The sequence below is a fragment of the Bison bison genome, unplaced genomic scaffold (assembly GCF_000754665.1).
Source record: "Bison bison bison isolate TAMUID 2011002044 unplaced genomic scaffold, Bison_UMD1.0 scf7180017864134, whole genome shotgun sequence".
Classification (NCBI taxonomy): domain Eukaryota; kingdom Metazoa; phylum Chordata; class Mammalia; order Artiodactyla; family Bovidae; genus Bison; species Bison bison.
The window spans coordinates 8,427,243-8,442,085 of NW_011494706.1; the positions used below are offsets into that span (position 1 = coordinate 8,427,243).

The 14,843-nt window shown below is 40.0% G+C and overlaps 1 protein-coding gene across 4 annotated transcripts in view; it reads right to left on the reverse strand.

Annotated features, from left to right (window-relative positions):
* Positions 1–14,843, reverse strand: part of CDK14 (cyclin-dependent kinase 14) — a 668,333-nt gene that overhangs the window by 85,303 nt on the left and 568,187 nt on the right. The window lies entirely within an intron of this gene.

The following is a 14,843-nucleotide window of genomic DNA, read 5'->3' on the forward strand; positions in this document are numbered from 1 at the left end:
AGTGGCCATAGGACTGGAAAAGGTCAGTTTTCATTCCAATCCCAAAGAAAGGCAATGCCAAAGAATGCTCAAACTATCGCACAATTGCACTCATCTCACACGCTAGTAAAGTCATGCTCAAAATTCTCCAAGCCAGGCTTCAGCAATATGTGAACTGTGAACTTCCTGATGTTCAAGCTGGTTTTAGAAAAGGCAGAGGAACCAGAGATCAAATTGCCAACATCCGCTGGATCATGGAAACAGCAAGAGAGTTCCAGAAAAACATCTATTTCTGCTTTATTGACTATGCCAAAGCCTTTGACTGTGTGGATCACAATAAACTGTGGAAAATTCTGAAAGAGATGGGAATACCTGACCTCCTGACTTGCCTCTTGAGAAATTTGTATGCAGGTTAGGAAGCAACAGTTAGAACTGGACATGGAACAACAGACTGTTTCCAAATGGGAAAAGGAGTTCATCAAGGCTGTATATTGTCACCCTGCTTATTTAACTTATATGCAGAGTATATCATGAGAAATGCTGGGCTGGAAGAAGCACAAGCTGGAATCAAGGTTGCCGGGAGAAATATCAATAACCTCAGATATGCAGATGACACCACCCTTATAGTAGAAAGTGAAGAAAAACTAAAGAGCCTCTTGATGAAAGTGAAAGAGGAGAGTGAAAAAGTTGGCTTAAAGCTCAACATTCAGAAAATGAAGATCATGGCATCCGGTCCCACCACTTTATGGGAAAGAGATGGGGAAACAGTGGAAACAGTGTCAGACTTTATTTTTGGGGGCTCCAAAATCACTGCAGATGGTGATTGCAGCCATGAAATTAAAAGACGCTTACTCCTTGGAAGGAAAGTTATGACCAACCTAGAGAGCATATTCAAAAGCAGAGACATTACTTTGCCAACAAAGGTTCGTCTAGTCAAGGCTATGGTTTTTCCTGTGATCATGTATGGATGTGAGAGTTGGACTGTGAAGAAGGCTGTGCGCTGAAGAATTGATGCTTTTGAACTATGGTGTTGGAGAAGACTCTTGAGAGTCCCTTGGACTGCAAAGAGATCCAACCAGTCCATTCTGAAGGAGATCAGCCCTGGGATTTCTTTGGAAGGAATGATGCTGAAGCTGAAACTCCAGTACTTTGGACACCTCATGCGAAGAGTTGACTCATTGGAAAAGACTCTGATGCTGGGAGGGATTGGGGGCAGGAGGAGAAGAGGACGACAGAGGATGAGATGGCTAGATGGCATCACTGTCTCGATGAACTTGAGTCTGGGTGAACTCCGGGAGTTGGTGATGGACAGGGAGGCCTGGCGTGCTGTGATTCATAGGGTCGCAAAGAGTGGGACACGACTGAGCGACTGAACTGAACTACAGCCTCCCAAACTAATATACAGCAAAGATCCTTTAAGAATTAGCCTTCTAATCATCAAGGACATAGATTTTAATGGCACTCAACTGTAATTTCCAGATGACATCTGTGTGAACACAAGAATTGGAATTTTATCTACTGTACCCAGAAAAATGGAGATAGTCAATTAGATTGATAGAACTGGAATAACTTTATAGAGCAAAACAAAAATAGTACAGTGAGGAGTAATATATTCAAGGGAGGAGAAAATGTTACTAGAATAATTAGCATGTCAGAATTAACGCATAACACTATGGGCAGAGAGCAGCAGCTCTCATACTTTTGGGTCTTAAAGAACCCTTTACACTCTTGAAAGTTATAAAGGACCCCCCCCCACCACCCCACGAAAAGCATTTGTTTCTATGGATTTGTTTACCATTTGTTGTTATTGTTCAATCACCAAGTCGTGTCCAACTCTTCTTGACCCCATGAACTGAAGCATATCAGACTTCCCTGTCCCTCACCATCTCCCGGAGTTTGCCCAAGTTCATGTCCATAGTATTGGTGATGCCATCTGACCATCTCATCCTCTGTCACCCTCTTCTCCTTCTGCTTTCAATCTGTCCCAGCATCAATGTTTACCATATTTGATATTAAAATTTAAATTTTAAAATATTTATTAATTCTTTAAAAAGAACCTAAAAGCATGTTAACATAAAACACTATTTTGATACAATAACCATATTTTCTGAGCAGAATTAGCAAGAGGGGTTACACTATTTCACAATTTTGCAAAACTTTTAAATATCTGGCTGAATAGTAGACAGCTGGGTTCTCATAACAGTTTCTGCATTCAATCTGTTCTATGATATGTTGTTATAGTTGAAGCAAAAGTATGGCCTCTCACAGATAAGTAGATTGGAAAAACAGAAGTATTTTAATAGCCCTTTCAGATCATTGTGGTTATATATATTTTTATAATATAACAAAACTCAACAAGTGGTAGTTTCTTAAAGATTAGTTGCACTGGGAAATCTGAAATCATATCAACGAATTCTTTATATTCTGTTACTTTAAAATCAATTGGTGTCTTTTGTACTTTTAGCAAACATTTTATCCATGCAATGATTTTGTACAATTATGCACTGGTCATTTGGAAAGTACTGATTCAATAATTTATCTAAGTCTTTCAAATGTTGACACATTTCACTATACAATATCACAAAATCACATTTGCTTATTTCACCACCCATCTCACTGGAAAAATGTTTGGAAAGATCTCAAGCTCTGGTAGCAAATAAAGTTTTCTGTGATTTCCCCATATCCTAATTTTCCATTGGAAGCTTTCATTTTATCTTAGGCAGAAAATACTATTGGTTGTTTTCCTGGGGTGACAGATTCACTTTTGAGGAAATGTCTGCCAAATATTCAAGTCTGAATAACCATAACCAGTAACCACCATCAGTCAGTCATCCGTTAAAGACCATGTTTTCAGGGGAAAAACAGCCAGTTTCCGTTACAACCCAAACACTTGCACCCCAGCTTTTCCTTGAGACAACCAGAGTAATTAGGTACACAGTGGACATGGTTTACGCAAACTTCCCATTTAGACACACTGAATATTAAAAATTTCTAGGGAAGGAAATGGCAACTCTCTCCAGTATTTTTACTTGGAAAATTCCAAGGACAGAAGAGCTTGGTGGGCTATACAGTCCACGGAGTTGCAAAAAGTCAGACAGGACTGGGCACACACAAAAAAATATTAAAAATATATCTATTCAAAGGCAGAGTTTTAATAAAATTAATCATTTTTATTGTTTTACCAAGAACATTATTAAGTGAAACTGGACTTTAAAAACAATTACCACTGTGTGACGGTAGAGAGAACAGTGCCTAGGAAGACAGTTTGGTGCCACTGCCTTGATTCATGTTAAGAGCCAGTGGCGTTACTTCCGTTGTTTTTGCACCATTAGTACAAATGCCAACACAGCGCAAAAGGCAAAGACCATCTTAGTATTATCATGAAATTAGTTTTGACCCCCAGGGAGCTTCTGGGGATCCCCAGGGTATAGAGACCACAGGAGAACTGAGATAAAGGGGACAATTATAAGGATACCATTTCTTATCTTTGGAACTAGAAAACTTATCTAAGAGGAATCCACAAATCTGATGGTGAAACTTTCAACAACAAGGTCACTTAATCCACAGAGCTGTAGAAAGATTCAACAAAGAAGCCGACTCATTGGAAAAGACATTGATGCTGGGAAAGAATGAGGGCAGGAGGAGAAGGGAACGACAGAGGTAAGACAGTTGGACGGCATCACTGACTCAATGGATGTAAGTCTGAACAAGTTCCAGGAGATAGTGAAGGACAGGGAAGCCCAGCATGCTGCAGACCACAGGGTCACAAAGAGCTGGACACGACTTAGTGACTGAACAGCAACAACATGTAGGTACAAATGAAAATCTTTATATTTTGTTCAAATAAAAGGATTCAGCAAGGAGAACGATAAATATAACATCAGTATGTATCAGATATTATTCTAGTTGATGGAGAGGAGATTAACTGAGAAGAATGCAACAAAGTGGAGAGTCTCAAAGTCTGTGAAGGCAGAGCTGACTCTGGAAGGCCAAGGTGAAGGCAGAGTACATAGAGAAGGGTGAGAAGTGAGACCGGATATTCACCTCCAGCTCTTCGTGGCCAGATGCCTTTGGCTGGCCTGTCTTAAGAAGTAGTAAGGGCACCTTACTTCAAGCTTCTGAAGGCTGAGAAGTCCTTGGGAAGACAACTAGAACCAAATCTCCTGTTAAAAACATTTTTTTGATAATCTTTTCTCTCAAAATAATTGACTTATTCATATTTCTAATAGATCTGTCAGTCATTAACAAATTGAGTTACTATGGAAGAATAAAAAATCTTAAGTTTAGATGAACCATTTCAAAAATCTTTTTTTTTTTTTAAAGGCCAGCTCCTGGACCACACAATAAAGCCCCCAAATGAGGGGATGAGTGGATTCACACTGATGTTTAAATTTTTAGATTTGACAAAAGTAATGCAGGCAATTTTGGCAGCTATATTCAGTAGCTTAATGCTAAGCTTTTTGTGCTGAATACAGAACAGAATGAATTTTCCACCAGTGTTTCGACTAGGAGGTTTTAGGATTCCTATTCATTTCAGACAGCAGTCTGAAGCTGCTTGATAAAACAAGTACTGGCTATTTCATAACTGCCTCATAAAATGTCCCAATACTTAAGAGAAGAGAAAACTCAAGACAAAAACATTTTGAAAATATATGTTGTAACCAAAATCTGGAATGCTAAGTAAACATCCTTTAGTGTTCAGCCAGAAAGACTTGCAGCTGTGGCATCTGTCGCTTAAAAAAATACAGTGAAGATCTCTATGTTAAAGATAAATGATATTGCAAAACTTTCTTATCAAAAGCAAATACATTTTCTGATTCAATTTATGTAGGAAAAAGCTTTACACTAAAGTCCATTTAATATACAGTAAAAATACTGGAACCTTTAAATCTGGCATTTGGTTTGACTGCATGCTAGGCAATTTGATTTTCTGTTTTGCCACTACACTCTCTTTACAAATTGCAGATTAATTCTTCCTATAAGGACACCTTTTTATTTTAGCTTTGTTTTCTAACTATGGCTACTGCTAAGTTGTTGATTTTATGATAAAAAATCAAATTATAGATTAACTACAACTAGGCAGGAATGAAACTGGAGAGCTGTTCCTTTAAAAAAAAAGGAAGATAAAAATTTCAACATTGGACTAAAATATGATATAGTCATATTTTAAAATATACATATATATTTTAACATGGATTAGATCTAAATCTCCCAAAGGGCAAACACACTCCTCTGTAAATGAGATTGCATGAGAATCTGGAACCCGGTTTGATTTGTGCAGCCTGGCTAACCACTGAAGATAAACACCAAGCCTGTTCTAATTCCATATGCAGCTGAGCTAGTCTTCCACCAGCAGAGGAAAAAGAAAAAAAATCCGTCTTATTTTCTAAAGTTGCCTATCTCCATCTATTTCTGTGGAATTGCCACAACTGCTCAGATAAAACATTTGAGAGTATGTCAGCTTTAATTAATGTAACATGACCTGATCATTTCCACAGTTAAGAATAAAGAAGTTTGCATTTTTTAAATCCAAAGCTCAACCTGGAGATTATGCTAAGCTGCTTCATTCATAGTCCACACTCCTCGGCTCATGTCAGAAGGACAGCATTTGTCCCCTCTAGTGATAAACAAATTATACATGAAATCAATTCCACTTCACAATCATTTTCCCTATTGGGTATTATCTTTCCTTCTCTGCTCCCTCCAGTTAAGCCCGCATCCTGTAACTTGCTAATGAGCTGGGGGCTTTCTGTTCCAGGTGGCACCCCCTGCCTCGAAGTCATGACATTTCCCATTTCGAATGCTGCTGGCATTTTTCGACAGCTCCTGCTAACTAGCCTTTTTGACCTGCGCTAAGAGGAACTCATCTGATCGAATCCTCTAACCTGCCAATCATTCCAGCAAATGATCTTCACAGTCACTCCCAAGGCAGGAATGGAGGAAAAAAAAAAAAAGAAACGCAAGTGAGAGAATGAGGGAGTAGGCAAGCGGCTGCCTCTGCAGCTACCTAATGAGAATACTTTAAGTCTCGGAGGCAGCTGAAACACTGAAAAACTGGTGGGAAAATTAGGACACAACTGAATGCCTGGCTCTGTAATTACTGATTTCTTTCCATCCTGAGATCATTTTGAGAGCAACACCTATGAGATGTGCCAATTTCTAAAGAACACAAGAACACCCTACCTTACACTGAGAAAATAGATGTATTTCTCCTGCCACTATCAATATGCAATTCTCATAATCCCATTCTGTCAGACAGGTTCCTTTGCAGAATTAATCATGTGCTATAAGCTTGTTAAATGTGCATCTGTAAACTAAGGATGATTATCATGCTGGCCACAGTGAAGAAAGGACCTCTTTTTTTTTCTTCCCCAGGCATATTTTAAATGTTGCCACCATTTAGGGGGATGTTGATTTTCACATGTTTACATAAAAACAAATAGATGTGGTGAAGGTTGGCACTGGGCTCCGGGAGGATTCAAGACTGACAACATTGGATAATCTGGACATTCTTGATTTTAAAGGGAGGTAAAATAGTTTTTTTTCTTTCCAGATTTTTCTTCCCTGTGCATAATCGGTTTATTAAGTGGGTTCCCAACCCACAGAATAACCCAATTACTTTGGGAAAAAAGATCCACTATGTGGATCTTTGGTAATGTATCGTAATTCTAGAGATCTTGACATGAAGTAGATTTGTTGACCGAGGAATGATACAATATAATTACGTGTTATCATTACACCATTTACGTAATAATGTAAAATAAATACTGTACATGATTTCATTGCACATGATAATCAAACATCTTTCCCCATTTATAACAATTAGGCCAATAGCCCCATTTACAGTAATTATTATATGTAATTGAGGGCATTTTACTAATTGCATTGAAAATGATAATCCAGAGCAATTAAAAATCCAAGGGCACTATACATAGTGCAAACTACATTAAAAGAATGGTGATAATTTCAAGGAAAAAAATTCAGCCAAGTATGGAAGTTAACAGCACAGTATTTGACTCCATGCTTGGCATACCAGGTAGAATTTATTCTGAGACAAATTTCCATCGATTTCTCAAACTTCTGCATTGTTTTTGTTCTAGAACTTGTGCACTATTTTATCAGCTGGAGAAGTTATCCTTTGCTTAATCTATGATGTTATCCTAACAACTCTAGGGCTGTTGACAAATTATTCCATTTGGCTGGGTGAGTGTACAGAGTGTATGTGTTATGTATGTATGTATGTGTGTATGTGTGTATGTGTGTGTGTGTGTGGTAGAGGAGACAGCTATCCTAAATTCCAAAGCAGACCCACTATATTATTCATTTGCACAACCAACTTGATGTTCTTAAAAGCTTTATTCATTGAAGCATCTCCAAGTTTTGCAAACATTTTGTTAAATATATTTGTAATAATTTAGCTAAAATGTTTAACTTTGTAAGACGTGAAATCCATTCAGGTTGTGGTTTTCATCACATTGGCTATCTGTCTAGAATTATAATGTGTCTAAGGACCGAATCCCTGGCTTTTGTCCCAGGGGCCCAATGTCTAACCCTCCTCGATCCCTCTCCCATTTCTTCCCAGACAAAGCTCGTCTGTGAGGAGTATCTCAAGAGTGGTGAGCATGTGGGGACAATGGCAACAGTTTCCAGCTTTTTTCTTCTTTTTTGCCTTCCCTTCTCGGCACTGTCATTTAGACATTGTCCTCCACGCGTTCAAATGTCATCCCAGACCATCAGCCCACTTCAACTCAAACAGCCTCCTTTTATGCTCAGACACTTCTTAGAGCATCTGCAGACCACAAAGACTGTGTAGTGGGACTCAGCTGCTCTACTGGTATTAATAATACAATACAGTGCACTTAGGGCACAGACAAGTCCCTCTGTATCCCAAACTCTTAAGAATCAACATGAAATGAAGGGGGAAAATAGAGCACCTGGACTGATTATAGCTCCTTGTTCTATGTGACAGCTAACTTCATAATAGTTTGGCCAAGCAGTCTAACAGAGAACTTGCTAGTAGCCTTATCGCATCTTGTGCCCACTATTTATAAGAAAACTTCACTCATATTATGCTGCTGGCTAAATAGTCCCTAAGAAATTAATTTAGGTTTTAAAAAGAACAGAAGACGCAAGTTGCAGTGCTATTCTCACCACACCCCCCCTTCCCCATCCCCCCAGTCCTCAATTTGAAAGCTCATCTGACCTGGAAACACTGAATCACAAAAACATAGTCAAGTTTTGAGCCTCCATGGGCTGATGAACCAGTTTGTGGAGCATCAAACCAGGTTCTTCTCTTTTAGCCATTTCGCATTTTAAAACTCTCAGTCAGAGAAAGGAAAGGGAAAGGCAAAAGCAAAAAACCCTGTATTTTTAATGTAAAAAATATTAACTCTGAATTCCCTGTGCTTAAGAAAAACATTGAAATGTTTAGAGGTAATGGAGGATCATGTGAAGAAAAACTGGTTTAGAAAAACAATGTGGATGTGTACACGTGTGTATCTGTGAGAAAGAGAGGTGAGAGAATGAATATGATACAGCAAATGGAGTAAAAAGCAAACATTTGGGGGAAGTGGGTGATGGGTATCAGGCATTCTTGGTACTACTACTCCTGCAACTTTTCTGTAAATCTGAAAACATGTCCATACAGAGAAAAACATATCCTTTAAAAAATGCACTCTGGATGCACGAAGCAGGATACAGTAAACGTTCTTTTCATTCTGCTTTGTGACAATCCCAGGGCGTAATTAAGCAGATTAGATAGTAAAGGACTTTGGTGAGCCCATTCACAAAGCTGATGGAGTGTCGGGTACAGAGCAGAGGTGAGCCAAAGGAAGAGGGGAGTGGAGAGGCAGGGAAAGGAGGAGAGAAGAGAAGAGAGCAGACAAGTATCTGCAGATGCCCCTTAGCCTCCTATTCTGCATCAGGGTTCAGAGGAGGGAATAGACTCTCTAGGGTAGAGGAGAAAGTAAGGAAAGAAAGGTGGGGTTGGGGTGGGGAAAATAAGCCACATCCCAGCCTTTTCTCAATCAAGTGTTCACAATGGTTCGAAGCACTGTCCATTTCCCGAATAAGATTTCTTAATCTACAGCAATGAGGAAGTAAAGACAAAAACCAGGGATTTTTTCAAATGAAACCTAAGAGAAAGACTCAGGCTTGTTTCCCCCTCTGCCTGTTATTTCCACAACTATTGAGACAACAGAGATAAAACTGTAGTTGTTTGATAGGAAAAAAATTTGCAGAGTCATGCAGACAAGAACAGTTCTTGCAGGGGGAAAAAAAAAAATCATAAATCTTTCCGCTACTGAAACAAAACTAGATCCAACACTTGAATCTCTTATACTGTGATAAGTGCTGCTGCTGCTGCTGCTGCTAAGTCACTTCAGTCCTGTCCGACTCTGTGCGACCCCATAGACGGCAGCCCACCAGGCTCTCCCGTCCCTGGGATTCTCCAGGGAAGAACACTGGAGTGGGTTGCCATTTCCTTCTCCAATGAATGAAAGTGAAAAGTGAAAATGAAGTTCTAATGGGTGTCATCTCCTTTTGTGTCTATCGTTAAGAAAATGTAACATGGCTCAATAAGACCTTTAGTCAAAAATATCATACATGAGACTTCCCTGGTGGTCTGGTGGTTAAGAATCTGCCTTTCAATGCAGGGGACATGGGTTTGATCCCTGGCTGGGGAACTAAGATCTCACATATCACGGAGCAACTAAGCCTACACACCACAACTACAGAGTCCCTGAACCACAAGGAAAAGGTGTCACACCACACCACGAAGATTCCTGCATGCCACAAATAAGACCCCATGCAGCCAAATCAGTCAATCAATTGATTAATAAATCACACACTGAGGACATTTTTACTCCATTAAAACTGGAGTTTCCCTCTATTTTGTTATTATTTGCTAAGTCATGTCCGACTCTTTGTGACCCTAAGGACTGCAGCATGCCAGGCTTCCCTGTCCTTCACTATCTCCTGGAGTTTGCTCAAACTTGTCTGATTTTGCCTTGATAGAGTACAGACCAGGCCAAGTGCCTTCTGGCTATACCTTTTCTAGAAGGTTCAGAGGCTGCCAAGCCCAGAGTCCTCTTCTGAGGGGCTGTTTCAGGAATGGCTGGCCACCCATCAGCTGACTGGACCCACACAACAGCCATGCTCTCCCTCCGTGATGATGGGGACACCAAGTAGAGTGGCTCTGGAGGAGGGTCTGAATCTGAGGGAAAGAGTTCGGCAGTAGACTACCCCAAAAACAAGAGAGGCAAGAGAAGTGAGGTGTATGAAGAAGCAGATGGGTCGGCAGAAGCCATGAGATGCAGAGGAGATTAAAGCACCATTAGTCAATGCAGCGGAGAAGGCAATGGCACCCCACTCCAGAACTCTTGCCTGGAAAATCCGTGGATGGAGGAGCCTGGTGGGCTGCAGTCCATGGGGTCGATAAGAGTTGGACACGACTGAGCGACTTCACTTTCGCTTTTCACTTTCATGCATTGGAGAAGGAAATGGCAACCCACTCCAGTATTCTTGCCTGGAGAATCCCAGGGACTGCGGGGCCTGGTGGGCTGCCGTCTATGGGGTTGCACAGAGTCGGACGTGACTGAAGCGACTTAGCAGCAGCAGCAGCAGCAGTCAATGCAGAGACACAAGAGGTCACAGGCTGGTTGAGAGCGAAGGGGCTGTTTCTCCAGAAGCAGGTACCAGAGTTGAGAGGATGGCTGAGTTTGATGGCAGACAAACCACAGCTCCTGTCAGATCCTGACAGACATTCAGTCTCGTGTGAGGTCTGCCTGTGCAGCTTCTCAGACTGTCCACCTGTTCTTCCTTACTTTCCCACACAATCTCAGCTGAGACCACAGTCAACCAAGGAAACCTCACCACGCTTCCTTCCCTCAGAGGATCCCCACCCATGCTTCCTCTCAGGAGCTCCTGTCCCTGAGGGCATGGAACATGTCACCCAGTCTTCATCTCTGTCCCTCTCTGTGTCACCCAACTTCTTCCTCACTTGAGTATTTCTCTCTCTCAAACATTCTGAGCTCCTCTGAAGTCATTATGTTCTAGAACTGAAATATAATTTTACTGAGTGAATTCAGTTTAATTTCCCTGATTCCTCTTCACAAAAGCAGGCAGGAGGAATGCCCTTCACCATTGCTGGGCAGCAGAACCTTCTGTGATGCTGAAAAGGTTCTCTCTCTGCCTTGTCCAATATAGTGGCCCCTGGTCATGGGTGGGTCATGGGCACTTGAAATGTGGTACTGCTCCTGGGGATACAGAGTTGTAATTTAGTTTAATTTTAATTAATTAAAAATAAACTTCAGTTAGCTACTTTAGATAGATAGGTGCCTAGTGGTTACCTTGTTGGTGAGCACAACTTTTATTAATAAATATTAATAAAGCACAACTTACTAATCTTCCTTTAAAAAAAAAAGAAGGGAAAGGAAGGGATAGGTTTTCCCATTTTGTCTTTATCCAGTCCTGACCCAAATAAGTTAATTACTTTACTTCATTAATGTATAATTCTTAAATATTTACTGAAGAGGTCATAATATGTGGTTCAAAGGCTACCTGCATCAACGTTCTTTGGGGTTTTAAAATGCAGATTCATGTACTCCAGGAACCTAGATTTTTAAAAACTCAATGGGGAAGACATCCCCGGTAGTAGAAGCAGATAAGGCTCCCCCTGCTAACACAGGGGCCACTGGTGCCATCCCTGATCTGGGAAGATCACACACACCATGGGGCAACTGAGCCTGTGTGCCCCAACTACGGAGCCCGTGCTCTCGAGCCCGCGAGCTGCTGCTATTCACCCTGAGCGCACAGAGCCCGTGTTCTGCAACAAGAGGAGCCACCGCAGTGACAACCATGCACGACGATGAAGGGCAGCCCCCGATCACCGGGACTAGAGGAAGTCCACAAGCAGCAAGGAAGACCCAGTGCAGCCAAAAATAAATAAGTAAACAAGCAAACAAATCAACTGGATGTTCAGATAGCGATGCCAAAGAATCTTAAGCACCAATGCATTACATTTTGTCTGGAGTTTGGTTTAAAAAAAAAAAAAAATCCTTGCCTTATTTAATCAAAAGTTTTGAGCAATGCCTGCATCCTACTGTTTACCTGGCAGCCTACTTTAGGAAATTATTGCTTAATGACTGAGTCAAACAGAAAAAGTCTACTACATGTTTTCTTCCGTTTTCATTTCATACTTACATAACGTTGATTAGCAAAGATATATACTAGAAGCAAGGAGAGCGTCACCAAAACATGTGTGCAGTTAATTCTTGCGCCTGAACCAAATACAGCTTCTTCATGCACCAGACAGACATTTGTATATTTATTATGAATTTAATAGGGTTTGAAGACCAGTGCATTCATTGAAAAGAGATGTTCCATAATGAGCATATACTATTTCAGGAAAATTATAAAACGTCTAAAAGATCAGAGACCATTCTTATCCCTTGTATTCGGCAAAAGGGAGCAGACAGGGTGACTATGCACTTCCTGTCTCAATTTAGAATGACTGGAAAATTAAGCTCAGCATGGGGTGTATTTGGTATTGCTGTGCACAAATACAAGTGATACTAATGGGTGTGATATTCAATATAGTTTCTGGTTTTTCCCTTGGGGAACATGTCTATGCACATTTAAGGCGCTCTCAGACTTTAAGAAAATCCTATCTTTCCATGCTGATAAAAAATGGGGACAACCTATGCAATCTGTGGTCTATTCACATCTTTAGAGGATAACAAACTGTAGGAAGCACAGGATTTTGATCATCCATTGCCTCCTATCCCATTTTTAAACTTCGGGGCATGTGGTTTTCTTTTCATTTCATTTGGTTACAAGACTCTGAAACCAAAATTGCTTTCTACTGCAAAGAAAAATGCTCCTCATTAGCTTTTCCAATAAGGCCAGTTTATGCAAATCCAGAATTATTAACTAAATGACTGAAGTGACCTTAGTATGCAAGTTTAGAAATAGTTGGGCACTGTGGTATAGAAGAAAAACTAAGACTTGAACTCCTACTGTCCCTCACTTTAAAATCAGAAGTGATACAACGCATTTTCCATATTTGCCTCTAACTCCCCAAAGAAAGGTAGTCAGAATGCTAGATTACAGTCTGAGCCTCTGTGAGCCCTCAACCTCTTCCCTCTTCCTCTTTTTCCCAATCTCTCTAAGGTTTATAAAGAATTGGGACATTTCAGGAAAATTTAAGATGCCACAGCTTGCTCTAAACAATTAGTTCATCAAAATCTAGGGAAATATATATTTTCCTTACAAATACCCTTATTTATGTAGACTTTGACTCTATAATGTCTGCAATATAGACATTGATATTCAGCTATTGATCAGAATCAGCTCCACTATGCAGGATGTCTCAGGCCAATATATAGTCTATGTTATTTAAACTCTAAGAGAAAAACCCATTTGATTAATGTAAAATCCTAGAAAGGCAAAAAAATTAAAGTGATTTCTTTTTTTTTTTTTTTTGCTGACAGAAAACTCTTAAAATCCAACTTCCATGCAGCTTTTCTGAGAAAAAAAAATTAGATGTTTCCTCAATATAATGTTGAATCAAACAGAGGCATTTGGATTTCAAAGAAAACAACAAAGACAATAATGATAATAATATTAAAGCTTTAAAAGTTGATGTGAAAAAGACAAAATTCATAGAGAACATATTTGTAGTATTATTAGATAATTCTAATATTCTAATATGTTTAAAAAACATACTACAAAGAAAAATCATCTTTGTAAAGGCTTTTGAATACCGATGACTACTTCTGAACGGCTCTTCAGAATCCCTTTTTGCTTAGCAATTTTTGAGACCTTATGGGGAATGCTTCTGTCCAGTGAGCCTGATTTAATTTATATGGAAAAGCTGACCTAAAGCACATTCTAGCAGTTTTGACTGGCCAGGCTCAGCTCAGAGAGACCTCCAAAGAGCACAGAAGAAAGGATACAGCCTTGCGATGGAAATTCAGGCTTGCATGTGTGTGTGTGCGTGTGTGTGTGTGTGTGTGTGTGTAAGGCAGCAGCACAAATGAAGTTCACTTTTTGTTTTGCTCTACTGAATTAAGGGGTTTATAGAGCCAGGGGCTCTCATTATGGTAATGCAGGTTAAATACTTTAAAAAGCATCTGCTGTAACCCTCATGAATTAAAACCATTCTCAGAACCAGGGGATAATTGGTCAAAAACGCAGCCCCATGCTTTGTCCGACCAATTGAAGAGAGACTGTAAATGCTGCTGGGCAAATAAAGCTATGCTTCTTGGTAGCTTTTCATCCAATATAGAGAAATAACAAGAAGAAGGAAGAATCTTACTCTTATGAATGAAATGGCAAGGCTACTAGTAATACTTCCTGACTGGCATTTATACACCATCTTTTATCAATCTGGGAATCTACTCTCCAATCACTCATAAATCACCACTGAACTCCTGAGAGGCCAAAACTGACCCCCACATTCACTGAGAGTCCTCAAAACCTGAGTCCACGGGTATAGTCTAACCATCCAGTAGACAATGTGGACAATTAACCTTCTGATAGTTCAGCCTGTTAATATATTTCAAATTAAGAGTGAGAGGAAGAAAGAGGAGCTCCTGCAATACTGTCTGTATCTTTGGATTAACTGGAACATTTAATGACTGAACAGTGACACAAGCAAGTAACATAGGGGCCAGCAAATAAAAAGCCTTCCCCACAAAAAAGTTGATTCTCTATATACTTCAGCATTATGTTTCATTAAACAAAAAGGTATATATCAGCATAAACCTCCAAATAACCCAGACATTCCCAACTGGCAATAAAGACACAGCCTTTTCAGAGGTTGCCAGCTTATGCTTGTTTCTGTAATTCCTATGTGATAACCA